Genomic DNA, 15062 nt, shown 5'->3' on the forward strand with positions numbered 1-15062 from the left:
TTGACATATTTACCTCAAAGTCAAAGATCAGTTAATTACCAAATTACGCTGACCCATCATACCATCCCCTCTATACATTTATCAAGCTCAGTTTTGAAGCCAGTTAGGTTTTTTTTACCCCTCACTGTTCCCCTTGGAAGGCTATTCCAGAACTTCACTCCTCTGATGGTTAGAAACCAACGTCTAATTTCAAGTCTAAACTTCCTGACGGCCAGTTTATATCCATTTGTTCTTGTGTCCACATTGGCGCTGAACTTAAACACCCTTCCTGGTATTTATCCCTCTGACGTATTTATGGAGAGCAATCATATCTGCCTTCAGCCTTCTTCTGGTTAGTCTAAACAAGCCAAGCTCTTTGAGCCTCCTCTCATGAGGCTGGTTTTCTGTTCCGCAGATCATCCTAGTAGCCCTTCTCTGCACCTGTTCCAGTTTGAATTCAGATTTCTTAAGCATGAGAGACCAGAACTGCACACAGTATTCCAGATAAGGTCTCACCAGCGCCTTGTATAACAGTACTAACACCTCTCTATCGCCACTGGAAACACCTCGCCTCAGGCATCCTAAGACTGCATTAGCTTTTTTCACGGCTGTGACGAAGTGGAGACGTTCTCTGCGTGCCGTGTGTGTACCTCGTTTCCCCCCATATGTTACTCATGTATTTCGGTGATGGGACCCAGGTGTGTGATCATTTCAGAGACCACTATGGAGCGGATGGGCCTTCCCCGGCTACACGTACACAAACAATGGCCAGGACCCCCTGTCCTGGGTCAATCACCAGCTGCTACAGGTTGTAACAGGTTACGGCAGGTGGAGACAAGGAGGGGTGGCCACCTTGCCCGGAAGGAGACAAAGGACTGGGGAGGGACGCTTTTCCAATTTAACTAATAATCCCCCATGAAGTTGAGTGCAGAATGGCTAGACAGACAGCCAGGTGCACCGACACACTGCTGATGTAGGTGTTTAGGACTCCCAACATTGTACAGGTGTGTTTAAATATCTCTCCCTTCTCGCACACAAAAAGCTAGCAAAAAAACTGTTTCCGTTGTATTTTTTAAGCTACCAAACCTTCCTGTTAATATTAGATTCCTTAAAATAATTTCACAACATCTAAATGTTGGGCTTAAACTAAAACTGTGGTGTCCCTTTAATTCCAGCTGTGGTAGGAGGCACCCACTGACTGTAATTAGAAACAGTTACTTTTACAGTCCTTACATCAGGCTTGCTCTGAAATTGGCATTGCTTAATAACTTGTTGCTGGTAATAAGTTACTGTAAGTTTATTAGTGTTCTTGGTAATGGATAACCCTCAATAAAGCAGTAAGGATTTACAGGAACATATCACTTGAAAAGTTCAAAAGCTGTACACGCTCTTTTTCTTGTTTCTGGCAGCCCTGTGTGTTTGTTTCCTTAACCTCAGCTTGGATGCTGGGGTTAGTGGTGCCAGTGTGGGCAGAACTGGTCGGGCTGGCCAGGTGACTTTCTGGTATGTGCCTCCGTCAATAAAATATAAAGGCTGCTGGGAAGATTGACTGTTCGTGTTGGCCGAGGAATTTATAATGACAGCCTGCTGCAGAGTCCCAGATGTGCTGGGGAAATATAATAAACTACCTTTAAAAAAGCAACTTCAATTGGACCCACGTTGTGCATTTGTACACAGCATTGCCTGGCGTGTAACTCTGACCCCAAACGCGTTCTAGTTTCCCGAGCATGCCTTTTGGTTTGTGTACTGGAATTCTGGAAGAGACGGTGTTGATAATTCCAGCAGTGGTGCGTGGGCAGTGAGGGAGCATGGACTTTTTAAAAGGCAATCCCCGGGCCCTGGTGTGTGTTTAAAAACCAGACGGGGGCTTCTGTGGAAAGGTCCTTTCAGACAAGCCACTGAAACGCTTAGAACCCAGTGCACACGTCTGCTAGATCTGAAACTGACGTCAGGCTGCAGCTGGTCGTTCCATCTTGAGCCCGTGGTAGCTACTGCAGCATGCTACAGCCAGTCCTAGAAGAGCTCAGCGCCTCAATGGGGCCATTTGCATTAGCAAGGGGAGTGAGATCCGGCCAGTGTAGCGTGCCAAGGGATCTGAGAGTTCCCGCTACCGGCGCCTCTGTGGGAGCTGTTCATAAACCAAGAGGCACCTCCTCATCTGGCGTAAATTGTCACAGTCCTAATGAAGTCAATGGAGCAATGGCAGCTTATGCCAGCGGAGGCGCTCCCCCAAATGAACTGGTTGAAGATGCTGCTGAAGCAGTTCTAATGACGAAATTGCCACGTGAAGTTTGTTGGCCATTTCGAGGTTAGCAAACAACACCAAACGGGCCAGGACTTTGTGGAACTGGGAAAGGCCCACGGTTGTCTAACCCAAACTAAGCAACTTCGCTACATCTCTCCCACGATGCCTTGGTGATATTTTCCCCCTCCTCTTGGCTCCAGGTCATTTGCTGCAAAGCAAGGAAAGTATAAAGGGGTGGAGGGGAAAACCATTGACGTGCACAACGGAGATTTGTGCCGCAGTTTACAAAACTGATCCCTGCCCCTGTTGGTGAGGGAGGAGAGCCTGGGTTTGCTTCTGACTCAGATTGCCTGGGAAATTACACAGAAACAGGCAGGCTGGTTTTGGACCTAAAGGAAAAGGTAGGGGGATGGGGAAAGAGCGGTCTTCAAAGGCTAGAGCAGGAGCGCAGCGAATCAGCGAGCTCAGACCAAGAGAAAAACAGCAGCAAGCCCAATTGTTAGAGTGTCAGATTTCCAATGCTCAGTCTGACCTTTCCCAAGGAGATGCACAACCCTGGGCAGGGCTGGGATTGGGCCCTCAAGCCTTCCTGCCCAATCCCCTGCAGCAGAAGGCAAGGGAGCTTCGTCTCGGGCTGAGAGAAAATATTCCTTTGAAATTGTTTTTCAGCTCGTCATGAGAAGTGTCTGCTTTCGGCAGAAGAGTTTGCGGTTTTGTCAAAAAATGAACATTTTGGGGTTTTGGCGGGGAGGGAGGGGAATCCGGTTCTAGATTCGTCCCATTCTGTGTGGCTCCTTTTACTGACCTTTCTGTAAAAAGTTAAAGACAAAAAAAAATATCTGTCCCATGTCGGGTGAATACAATAAATGCTCAATCCGCCAGCTGTTATCAACACCAGAGATATGTGGCCCCCAAAGGACAGTCAGCTTCCAATGCAGGACAGACTAGAATTGCAGAGGGTGGGCATGCATCCAGAATATCTTAATCATGTTCGTTTCCAGAGCTTCCTTTATTTTTACATTCAGAGTAATCCCTTGTACTGGATTGAATTGTGACAGATGTACTGGTCTTGTTTTCAAAGGGCTTCTCTGAGCCGGAGCAGTTGCCTCCCACTTGGACACCTTCTTGTTAGTCTGAAGGTATCGTTCTTCTCTCCGCGTGGAGAGACTCTGATGCATAAGAACTTAGTTACTGCACAGCTAGAGATGCTCAGATCCAGGTGAGAACCACCCCACTGAACTGTGCAGTGAAGACATACCTGGAGAAAGAGCGTGAAAGGGCCCTAGAGAGGATAAAAATACTGGCCCGAAATAATAGGTTGCATTCCGCCAGAGGGATGCACGCCTGTGACTTCCTGAGCGCCTTGTGAGATTAGACCCGTAGTGACACCTATTGTGGCCAAGGAGTTTGCCTGGGTATTATTGAGGGCAGAATTTGGCCCAGTATCTTTTGATGAGATTGTGAGGAGGAGGACTAGTCACTATATATTGTACAGCCCCCTTCTGAACTGGAGGGGAAGAGTTCTAGACAGTGAGAGGCAGTACAAAGCGGCAACAGCTGTGTGTTTTAAGTCACAAAGATCCTACACTGTCTGTGCTGTTTCACAAGGTGACTATCCATTTATAAATGGAAGCGGAGATGAAAGGGAGGGCTCTCCAGTTCAGGCTGGTATTCATTTCAGGCACAGAAAAAGATCTTTCAAGATCTGAGACATTAAACTAATAAAACAAAGTAATATCCTAGATTAAAGCCCCTTGCCCTCAGAAATTGCCTTCAGAGCTATTTTAAGAATGTGAGAGCCAATAAATAACCAGGCCTTGCCTTAAAAACTAAGCTAGGTTAGAAAATGATGTGAACGCAGTCATATTTTTCTGTGCTATAGTACCTCTCGTCCAATGATCTCAACGACTATTAATGAACGTAGCTTCACACCACCGCATGTGAAGCAGGTAGGTAACATTATCCCTCTTGGCCACTGGGGAAACAGAGGCTCGGATTGGTTTGCATTTACCCAGACTCTGCAGTAGGACCAGGGACAGAACCCAGGTGTCCTGACATCCAGACCCACTGGAACACACACTAGTAGAAGGAAAAATAGACTCCGAGCCTGTGAAACTTGTGTTTAACTGTGTGTTCTGTGACTAGCGCCTTTGAAGTCAAACGCTGCTCAGCGTGCATAACATTTTGGCTGAACTGGAGCGATAGTTTTTCCATTATCAGTTTATTGGGCTTCTTTGTCAACCAGTTGGTTTGCTTAGAAAACATTAGGCAAACAGTGTCCCAAAGACCATTTCTCCTCCCATTTTCTCTTCCTTCCGCGTACATCTGCAGTGCTAGATAAATAGGTACTAGCGGTATTTAATAAACCGGGGGGCTTTTGGGGCTTGTGAAGTGCTGGGGGTTGGACAGGATAAAGACCAGCATAGAGCGGACAGACCATGGGCAAATCGTGCGGTTAGGGATGGAAATGCCAGTTTGTGTCCATTTAGCCCTTCCCGCTGGCAGTGCAGGATTGCCTGCCTGCCTCACACCTCCCTCGGACCGGACAGGAAGTTTCTCACCTTACACAGCACTTAATTTTATTTCAAAGACTGTAAAAGCAAATAAACTGTGCGGAGCATAGATCATAGCTTGTAAGGCCACAAGGGAGCATTGTGATAATCTAGTCTGACCCTCCCCGCCTCTCACAACAGCAGCCTTGAACTTCACCGGGCAGTTCCCGCATTGACCCCAGTACCTTGTGGTTGAACTACAGCATATCTTGTATTGTGTCCAGTTTTGGGCCCCCCACTAGAGGAAGGATGTGTACAAATCGGAGAGAGTCCAGCGCAGGACAACAAAAACGATTAGGGGGCTGGAGCACATGACTTATGAGGCTGAGGGAACTAGGCTTGTTTAGTTTACAGAAGAGAAGAATGAGGAGGGATTTGATAGTGGCCTTTAACTACCTGAAAAGGGGTTCCAGGGAGGATGGAGCTAGGCTGTTCTCAGTGACAGTGGCTGATGACAGAACTAGGAGCAATGGTCTCAAGTTGCAGTGTGTATGGGGTCTAGGTTGGATATTAGGAAAAAGTTTTTCACTAGGAGGGTGGAGAAGCACTGGAATGGGTTACCTAGGGAGGGGGTGGAATCTCCATCCTTAGAGGTTTTAAGGCCTGGCTTGACAAAACCCTGGCTGGGATGATTTAGTTGGAGTTGGTCCTGCTTTGAGCAGAGGGTTGGATTAGATGATCTCCTGAGGTCCAGCCCTCATCTTCTATGAGTCTATGAGACGGCATCTTTTGAGCTATGGATTCCAAGCGATGGAGAATCGACCACATCCCTTAGTAAGTTATTCCAAAGGTTAATTAGCCTCACTGCTAAAAACTTGCACCATATGGTACAGCAATGTGCCCTACAGTTAACTGCTCTGATTTTTACTGGGGCCCTGTAGGGCACCCCAATGGAAAAAATACTGGCTCAGAAACAGGGAAACATCCTAACCCAAAAAAAGTTCCCCAAAGTTTTGTTTCTAGATTTTAAAAAATGAATATTTGGAAGAATATGGACAAATACCCACCCCCCGCCCCCGCCCCCTCTGCCATGCTCTGTCACATGGCATTCAGATGAACTGTCTGAAACCTGTTGCTCCTCATGTGTGTATTCATATGTCTCATTTTATTACCATCTGCCCGTGGAAAGTGTTGCTTCTCCAGCGAGCATTTGCACCTGACATAACCTATTTATTTCTGAATTGAGGGTGACGAGGAAGTTGATTAACGAAATGCAGCCCCCAGCTCATTTTGTTCTGCAGGCTGGAGAGAAGCGTTTGCTACATTAGCATTCGTTTTGTGCGAGTGGAGTATTCCAAGAGATCTGGTTCTATGGGAGCAGAATATGTTCCATCAGAACTTATTTGCATGCAGATGGATTTATTCTTCATACTGATTGCATCAGGCAAGGCTGATTAATATTAGATGATAGAACAAGACTTGCCTAGAAGGCGAGGGAGAGAAGATGTCAGCCAGCGACCTTTTGCTCCTGGCAGGCGGTGTATTTCTCTCGCTGCATGGGCCTGCGTTGCAGACCCTGAATGTGGCTCTGTGACTTTTTTTGATCATAATAATACTTGGCCCTCATATAGCATCAACAGATCTCCAGGGCTTGTCATGAATTTAGCTTTGTGATGCCATGTGAGGTAGGTAAACATCATCTTCACAAGCAAAGCAAGGCACTAAAGCTAGGAACGCCCACTGAAATCAGTGTAAGGACTCTGACGTCTAAGGGAGTTGGATGAACCTTTCATGACTTGCTGAAAGTCACACATCAAGCCCGTAGCAGAGCTGGGGATAGACCACATCTTGTCCTGCCCACAGTCCTGTGCTTTAAGCAGATCATCTTTGCTGCCTAGAAATCTACTGAATGGTATATTTCACTCCGCACAGTGAGGGTCAGCTAAGGGGGGCAGTCAGGTCGCGTGTCTCCTGCAGAGTCAGTAAGCCGCGCCCGTGGATTTTGCTGGAAACCTGAGACAGCGGCTGTGGTGCAGGCTCCCAGGAGCCCACTTCTCTCTCCAAATAGTCCCAGACGTTTGGGACCACTGTGACATTTCCATTTATAAGGGCTTTTGGCTCCCATGCCGGAGAAGGGAAAGCATCAGACGGAAATGAGTCGAAAGTCTGCAAGAGGCCGATCAGAACAGACAGTCTGTCTCACCAGGAAAGTGTGAAAGTGACTCAGTTTGGAAGCTATGTACGAGCCTGGCCAGGTGACAAGGAATCCAATGTCAGCAGTCAGGACCTAGCATTTTCTTTCTTAGTTTAGGGGCTTGTGCCAGCTATTGTTAAAAGAAGAGAGGACATGCCGGACGAAAGTTCATCTCCTTTGTGGGATCATATTTGCCAAGATGCATGGGCTACCTGTCCCATGTAAAGCCATAAGAATCGCTTTATCGCAGTGGTTTTCAACTTTTTTTCATTTGCAGACCCCTAAAATATTCCGAATGGAGGTGTGGACCCCTTTGGAAATCTTAGACAAAGTCTGCGGACCGCTGGGGTTGAAAACCAATGCTCTGTCAGAACAGAGCATGTAGCCAAGCATCCTGTCTGACTGTGGCTGGTACTGGATACTTTAAAGAAAGGTGGAAACCCTCACAAGGTGCTTAATTGTGCAACACTATAACACAGAAGAAATTTCCTCCTGACCCCCAGTTGGTGCGCTCACTATATGCCCTGAAGCACTGATATCGAAAGCCTATTTGATTTGTATCTTAGCTAGTGTAATTGCAACTGCTGATATTATTGTTATAAACGTCTGAACGTTTTTGAAACTCAGTAATATCCTGTGACAGTTTGTTTATACACCGCATTTAAAAACATACTCGTCTCAGTATTTGGTTTAAATGCCTTTTAATTTCATCAGGCACATTCCCACTCTTCTGTTTTGGAAAGGAGTGATGGGGAGGTTCAGACCAGCTTTCTCTCTGTCACATTATCAGCTGTTGCCATGGCCGGTATGTAAAGGAGCTCTGCTGTTTCATGGACAAGCTGCACGGTTAGAAAGGTTTCTGAAGGTGCAGTTATGGCACCTTCATTTTGATGCAGCCATGACCTTCTTCTTTTTCCTTCAGAAAGATGGTGCTGCTCTCAGCTGTTGTGGCAGGTTCTACTTGTGACTTCTTCGCAGCATGGCAGAAAATTTCTATGGTTACGGCCTTGTGGGGCTGACATAGGACCCAAAATTGCACCTGAACCAGTGCTCCTTTTATGCAGCATGTAGGTTTCATTAACCCTTCAAACGCCGGCTGCACTCAAGTCTCTGCTGCCTTCGGACTGCCTCACATCGTGGAGAACCGTTTCATCCCCAGGTTCAGCTACTGGATTCAGCAGAAAGCAAATGTCCCGCTGCAGAACCTTTCCATTCTTTCCTCATGGTAATGGGGGTTGCAGCCTGGGCCGGGCCCCCCCCAGGGACCCCCGGTAAAGTGTACCTTTTCCCCCACCATGCGGGGGCTCTGGCCACACACAGCTCTTGTTCAGGTCTGGGCCAGAAAGCTTGTCTCGCTCACCAGCAGAAGTTGGTCCAATAAAAGATACTACCTCACCCACCTTGTCTCTGGAATATCTTGGGACTGATACGGGCTGGCTACAACGACACTGCATCCGACCTGCACGAGGGCTGGTAAGAGTCCGATCTTTATTTACTGCTGTCAGTCACATGCCATGCATCAGGGATACAAAAAGTGATGCCCTGGTCACATGGCAGAATCAATACACTGATTTTGGGGATTACTGTTACAAATGAGACAGAGTTAATCTGGGACGATTCCTAATTCAAGTCTGTTTATTATGTAAATAGAGGGTTGGTCAATTAATTAGATTTCCAGGTTTCTCAGAACCCTAAATACCCCTAAGGTGAAACTAGGAAGTGTGTTGTTTTTGCTGCGGAAGGGTCTCTCTCTCTACTGGTTAATCACTACACTTGTAAAGGTTTGTGAAAGCTGTTAATTTGCTTTAAACACTTGCACGAGGGAGGAGCTATACAATTACAGTAATTGTAACTGGCGGGCGAAGATGTTTGCTGGGTCTCGAAGGGGTGGTGCTGTAGTGTGTCACGTTTCTGCCAGCAGAAGCTGAAAATGGGTGTTGCTGCATTATTATTGTTATTATTATTATTACGCATAATGTGTAATCTGTGTCACAGGTGTCCTGAAATTGTGCTAGGAGAGTCACACAAGCTGACAGGAGCAATAGATAGAAACTTGCCTGCAGGCTTGTCTCGCCTCCGGTCCGTTTGCTTGACAGAGTAGTAATTGTAGTTCAATTGCACGTCCAGTGATATTTAAAGGACATGCAGAAGTGGAGTCACTTTTTTCCCCCCAAAGAGTCACAGAACATTTAAGTGTTGATGAAAGATCCCAGCCTGGCCGCCCCAGAGAGCAAAATCCTCACTACAGAGCCACCCGTGGAATGGCAGTGTGAGCTTTGCTCCTTGCCCACCAGTTTGCTTCTTACCCATCCTGGAATGAGCACCCCCAGCCTGAGAGGGTAGTTTCACTCCTTGGTCCATTTACTCCTTGGAGTAGGCACAGATCGCTTACAACCACTTCAGTTATTGCAGTGGGGCTTTGGGGATCTATACTGAGACTACCAATTCATTGCACACACAGGTGGCTGGACAGTCACCAGATGTTACTTTGAGTCACCGCTGCTCTGGCCTGGAAGCAGAAAACTAAAGGTCAAAGGCTCTGCATGTCATTATTAGTCATTGGGAGATTGGTGTGTGCAAGAGGAGCAGGAGCAGATCCTACAAAACTTAAGACAGGCAGTGTGGAGAGTTCATCGAATGCAGGAGACCTGGGTTCCATTCCTAGCTCTGCTACTAGCGTGCTGGGTAACCTCTGGCAAGTCACTTCATCTCTCTGTGCCTCTGCTTCCCCTTTGCTTGTCTAGTCTATTTAGCGTGTAAGCTTTCAGGCTGGGGTTGTGTGACAGTGGGTTTCTACAGTGTCCCACTGGACCTCTGGATGCCACCATTGTAGAAATAAATACTAGTAATTATTAAAGGAACGAAGGGAGAAAATAAACGGAGACGGAATTTGGTGGCAAAATGCAGTGCGAAAGAGCAGAGAGGCATTTTTAGAAGGCTAGAATTCCACGCATAGACGGCATTTCCTGGCCAGGGTATAATGTCTCTGGCAGGGAATCTTTCCAATCTCAGAGCCTTCTGTACTGATCAGACTGACATTTGGGGAGAAGGGTGGGGTATAGGCATTTCACTGTACTGCAGTCACCTCTAGATATGGGGTTAAAAGTATGATCAGAAGGGGCTTAGCTCCAGCTGAGTGTAAAATGTCAGCCGAGAGTCGTGTACTTAGTTTGAATGTTCCATTAATAAAAGTGCAGGGTGTTGCCATTTTATATTAAGGCAGCCTTGCAAAATGGTCCCCACTCTCCTGCAGTGGGTAACTTTTGTGACTGGAGGGTAAAATATGAAGTGTTTCATTCGAATCATCGTCCCGGGAAAGGAGGGGGAAGTAGGCTTTAAGGCTGGGCTGGTCAGTTTTCATGGCAGTATTGCAAGGCGGAATGAAGGCTTCCAGCTAAACTCAGTCAAATCTACTGACCGGACCCTGTCAAGTCCCCTTTTCGACTGGACTTTCTGGTCGAAAACCGGAAAATGCCAGGGCCAGGAACCGCAGTCTGCAACTTTGATTTGTATGAGCAGAGCCCGCGTGGCTGGGTGCTTGGAAAATGGACCTTTTAGGAGACTCTTCTCGGAGAAGCACTGTGAATCTGGGGAGTTGAAAGTATCAAGATGACTCTGCGGTATGTTAAATGTTAACGTTCCCTGGGGAGCAGTAATCGTCTGTGGAGCAGGGGAGTCTGGCCTGGGGCGTCTGGAGCCTGATCTCAGGCTTCCCCAAAGTTTAGGTGCTCGGATCCAGAGTTTCGGTTTGGCCCGCGAAGGAACCAGAGAGACCCTGTTCACGCTGCCTAGCACTTGTTTTTTTTCTCCGGTCAGGGGAACAAGATTCCTCATTTCCCCTCTGACCACCCGCTTCTTTCACCGTTCCAGCGGGTGCTTTGGAGCCAGGGTCTCTGCCCAGGAAGGCTGGAAGCTGCTGCTTCTGGATCCTGCCACCACTGCTCTGCAGCAGGTGCTAGAAAGCAGCACAAAATTAGCCTCTGGAAAGGCAGGGGGAAGGAGAGCTAAACATGCTGCTCCTCTCACCCTCCCCATCTCCGCTGGCCCTGGGACCAAGCTCAGATCCCCTGGCGAGGAGCTGCCACTCGGTTGCTGGGCCTGGCGGTTCTGGTGTGTCTTACACACACTGTTTTGTTGTGTGGGGGTGGCACTGCCCTCTTTAATCAGTGGCAGGATTTAGTCAGGCCCATCCGTATCCCAAGGGGAGATTGCTCCTGGGGACGTTCTCAGCCCTGGCTTTGCTTGTTGAAGAGCGGGCCGTGTCCTGAGCCAGGCGGCCGAGGGGACCGGAAGAGATCCACTTCAGTGGCCAGGTGTGAAAACGTTCGTGTGCCGCGACTTGGACGCTCCACGTGGCTAAATAGCGGTTACCGGCCTTGTGGCAGGACAGAGCGGGGCGACCCGGCTGATGGGTCTGCGTCCACCCACGCGCGATCTCCGCTGTGTGTGAAAGAACAGACTCTCTGGCAACGTCTGCGATGGGCAAAGCTTCCCCTTGCAGGCTGCCCAGAGAGCGCAGGGCGTACCATTGGTGTGTCGCAGGTGGCAGCACAACGCTTCGCCACTGACTGCCCGGGTAGTGTCTCGGCTCTGCTCTGGCGGGGCCACTTTTCGAAGGAAGGGTTTGCTGGTCGGCCCTTGGCTGCCCTTCTGAGACTGCCGGCAAAGGCACTGGACTTGGGCAAGTAATTCTCGTGGTGCAGACACAGTACGAGGCTGATGCTGCCGGCTGCTTTCCGGTGCTGGTGACTTGAGCAGGTTCAAACTGGTGCCTGATCCAGGGCTCACTGAAATCAGAGGAAAGAGGCCCTTAGAAGGTAGAGCATGAAAACGTACATCCTGTGCCCTCCCGTCTTCCCTTACTTAGTTTATGGTGGAGAGGATCTTTTGCTTTATCTAAGCTTGGATTTAGGACAGCGTTTAATGGGAGCGTGACTTCAGTGGGATTTAAGCACACGCTGTCCTGAATAGGGATGTTTTTTGTGAATGAGGGAGCTAGTGATTCATGGGAGAGAAGGAAACAACATCACTGTTGCTCGTGTTAAATAGTGAACATAATCCTCCTGGATACACGGGTCTCAATAATCAGATCCCTGCTAATTTAACATCCACTGCTACATGCTTTATCAGTTGTAATAACCTCGCCATGGACAAAATACACCCCGGCCCCATCGATAACAGCCGGAGAGCTACCAAAAAAGAACGGAGCCTGAAGTGAATAAAAACTGGTCCGGGCTGGGGTGTTTACTAAGACTGAGCACTGTGTGCGAGCAGTTGTTGCTGTGTGTGAAGACAGGACATACCTGCATTTCATAAATCCGGGGCAGATCCTCAGCCGATGTAAAGTAGCACAGCTCCAGTGGACTGCCTGAGGATCTGCCCCCAGGTGTGTGGTTAATAAATGGAACATTAGCCCAGCTGTCTCCTACGTTTCATCTTTTGTTTAAATTAAATGGATTGATTTTATTGCTGTTCTGCGAAAACAGCCGGCTCTCCGTCCCCTCTTCCTACCCCTTGACCTTTTCAGGAATGTGGTGTCTGGCAGGCTTTAAAGAGAGCTAAAAATGATTTGGCCCTGTCTGTACTAGTGGCCAAACCATTTTTAACACCAGCTGAGAAGAGTTAAGGACAGGATCCATTGTTAACAGCTGTTGTCAACAACAGGTTGTTTTCCTAGTGTAGACAGGGCTGTGAAGTGTGCTTGGACCCCAGTGCATTGTCTGTGTTATATTTTAAACATTATGGCCCTGATTCAGCAACATATTTAAGTATGTACTTAAGTCCTATTGAAGTCAATAGAAACTAAATACATGGGGAGGCAGTGTCTCCCAATGGGCAGAGCACTGGACTGGGACTCAGGAGACCTGGGTTCTGCCACTGACCTGCTGGGTGACCTTAGTCAAGGCATTTCCCAGCCCTGTGCCTCAGTTTCCCCACCTGTAAAATGGAGCTAATGATACTGACCTCATTGGTAAAACGGATTGAGTTTTATTAATGAAAAGTGCTACACGTGAGCTGGGTATTATTATTATTATTTATGATGTTAGCTGCTCTTATGTGTGGTGGGGATGGATGTAAGCAAATACTTAAATGTGTGGCTGAGCTGGGGCCTTAATGGGCCACTTTGTTTTCAAACCCTTCCAAGAAAGCGACATTTGTTTGTTTGTTTTGTTTCTTTAAAGTTGTTTCACATGCAAAGAAAATTCCCCCTGGAAAATTCACCATGCCGCCGCTAACCCCGTCCTCAGCTAAGCGGGGCTGAATGTTCAGCAGGCTATTCGTATAATGCATATTCTCCAGGCTTGGGCGTTTTTTCTCCCTGTTTTGTACTGTATACGATTAATTAACTGCCTCCTGGCCAGAAGAGGCCGAGCTAGGCCTTAAAAGTAGCCTGAGGGTAGGCCTGCACTGCAGTTACAAATCCGCAGCTGGCCTGTGCCAGCTGACTCAGGCTAAGGGACTGGGGATAAGGGGCTGTTTAATCGCGGTGTGGAGGTTTGGGCTTGAGCCTTCCTATCTTGGAGGGTTCTGGAGCCTGGGCTCCAGCCTGAGCCCGAACGTCTGCACTGCAATTCACCAGACCCTTAGCGTGAGCCTGAGTCCGCTGGCATGGGCCAGCCACGGGTTTTTATTCGCAGTGTAGACAGACCCTGAGGGAGCTCAGCCGTGGAGGGAAGACCCAGGAAAGAGGCAGAAGGGAGTTCCCCCCACCCACCCGGAAAGGCCTGGGCTCGACAGACTAAAGAAGGCCACAGGAACAGAATTAGTCCCCTTGGCGGGCCGTGAAGAAAGGGGCAAGATCTAGAGAGAGAGACAGTGGAGAAGGCAGGATGCTCCTATGGAGGGAAATTTACATGGAGCAGAACAGGCTGGGGTGGGAGGGAGCCCAGAGATAGGCTTTTGTAAGCAGAGAAGCCCAAGAAGGCAGGGGAATTGTCCAGTTTCCTTTGGAGTTGTTCGTGGTATCCTGGGCAGGGTCTGAACTAAGGTGACTTGGCCAGAGGATAAGAATCACAAAAATTGCCTTTTGTTGTTGTTGTTGTTTTGTTGTATGTACACACCCAGTTTTAAACTACAAGCCAACAGACACGCTAATGATTTTGTAAATTGTGATTTTTTTTTTGACTGACACCCTTTCTCATGTTTCAGCCTGAATTGTGTGTGTGTGTGTGTGTGTGTGTGTGTGTGTGTGTGTGTGTGTGTGTGTGTGTGTGTGTGTGTGTGTGTGTGTGTGTGTGTGTGTGTGTGTGTGTGTGTGTGTGTGTGTGTGTGAGAGAGAGAGAGAGAGAGTGTGTGTGTGTCCCTGTGGGACAGTTTTCAATAGATAACTGACCCTTATCTATGCAGTAGCAACAAATAATTAAAAATAAAAGACCCCCCCTCCACCACATTTCTATTTCCAGGGTTTTAGAAAACCAGATTCTCCAATGACAATTCTTGTTTTGGGAGGAGTGATAAATCAGTCTAACAAATAATGTCACACGAATGTGAAAAGATCACTCTTGGGAGATAAAAGTTCAGCCTTCTGAGTGTAAGTTTATGCTGGGCCCAGCAACAGATTTCCATGTTTTCTATCTTAGACCTTTGCTCCTGTAAGGCAGGATAGGTTTAACGCAATAGGCAGTTTAATAGAGACGCATTTAAAACCAATTCTAACTCTTCGGGCTGAGGAGAATAAAAGCCTTCCACAGCCCATTAAGGATGCCTGCGTGTGGTGTCCAAAAGTCCATTGTGTGAGTAAGAAATGTTAGCGGTGCCTTATTTCAGAGCCTGGCCAAATTTATATATCGATGCACGTTTCTGTGGCCTTGATCCTGCAGGTCCTCGTGTGAGGCAGAGCAGCGAGCAGAAAGAAGCTGTGATTCATGGCAGTGATCTCAGTGGGAGTTGTGCATTGCACTTTAGTGGGAGAAGGATCAGACCCAAGGCGGGCAGGAATGGACACTAACCGTGGGTGACACGGTATAAGTAAGGGCAGAAGCAGGTCTGAAGCCCTGAGGAGCAAAACTTGACAAGAGAAGGCAAGGCTTGGGCAGAGAAGAGGTGTGTTTTAGGAGGGAAGGGCTGAAACACAGCGCTCTTCGTTGTAACAAGGCATTTAGGTTCATGCTCTCCTCTTTGGCCTCACTCCTACTAAAGCTGGCCTCCTTGG

General features: G+C 47.9%; 1 protein-coding gene across 3 annotated transcripts in view; it reads left to right on the plus strand.

Moving 5' to 3' along the window:
- The window catches only part of IGDCC4 (immunoglobulin superfamily DCC subclass member 4), a 174407-nt gene that overhangs the window by 66912 nt on the left and 92433 nt on the right, over positions 1 to 15062 (plus strand). The window lies entirely within an intron of this gene.

The sequence above is a fragment of the Emydura macquarii genome, unplaced genomic scaffold (genome assembly GCF_026122565.2).
Source record: "Emydura macquarii macquarii isolate MOO-44397 ecotype Brisbane River unplaced genomic scaffold, CSIRO-AGI_Emac_v2 contig_1644, whole genome shotgun sequence".
Lineage (NCBI taxonomy): Eukaryota > Metazoa > Chordata > Testudines > Chelidae > Emydura > Emydura macquarii.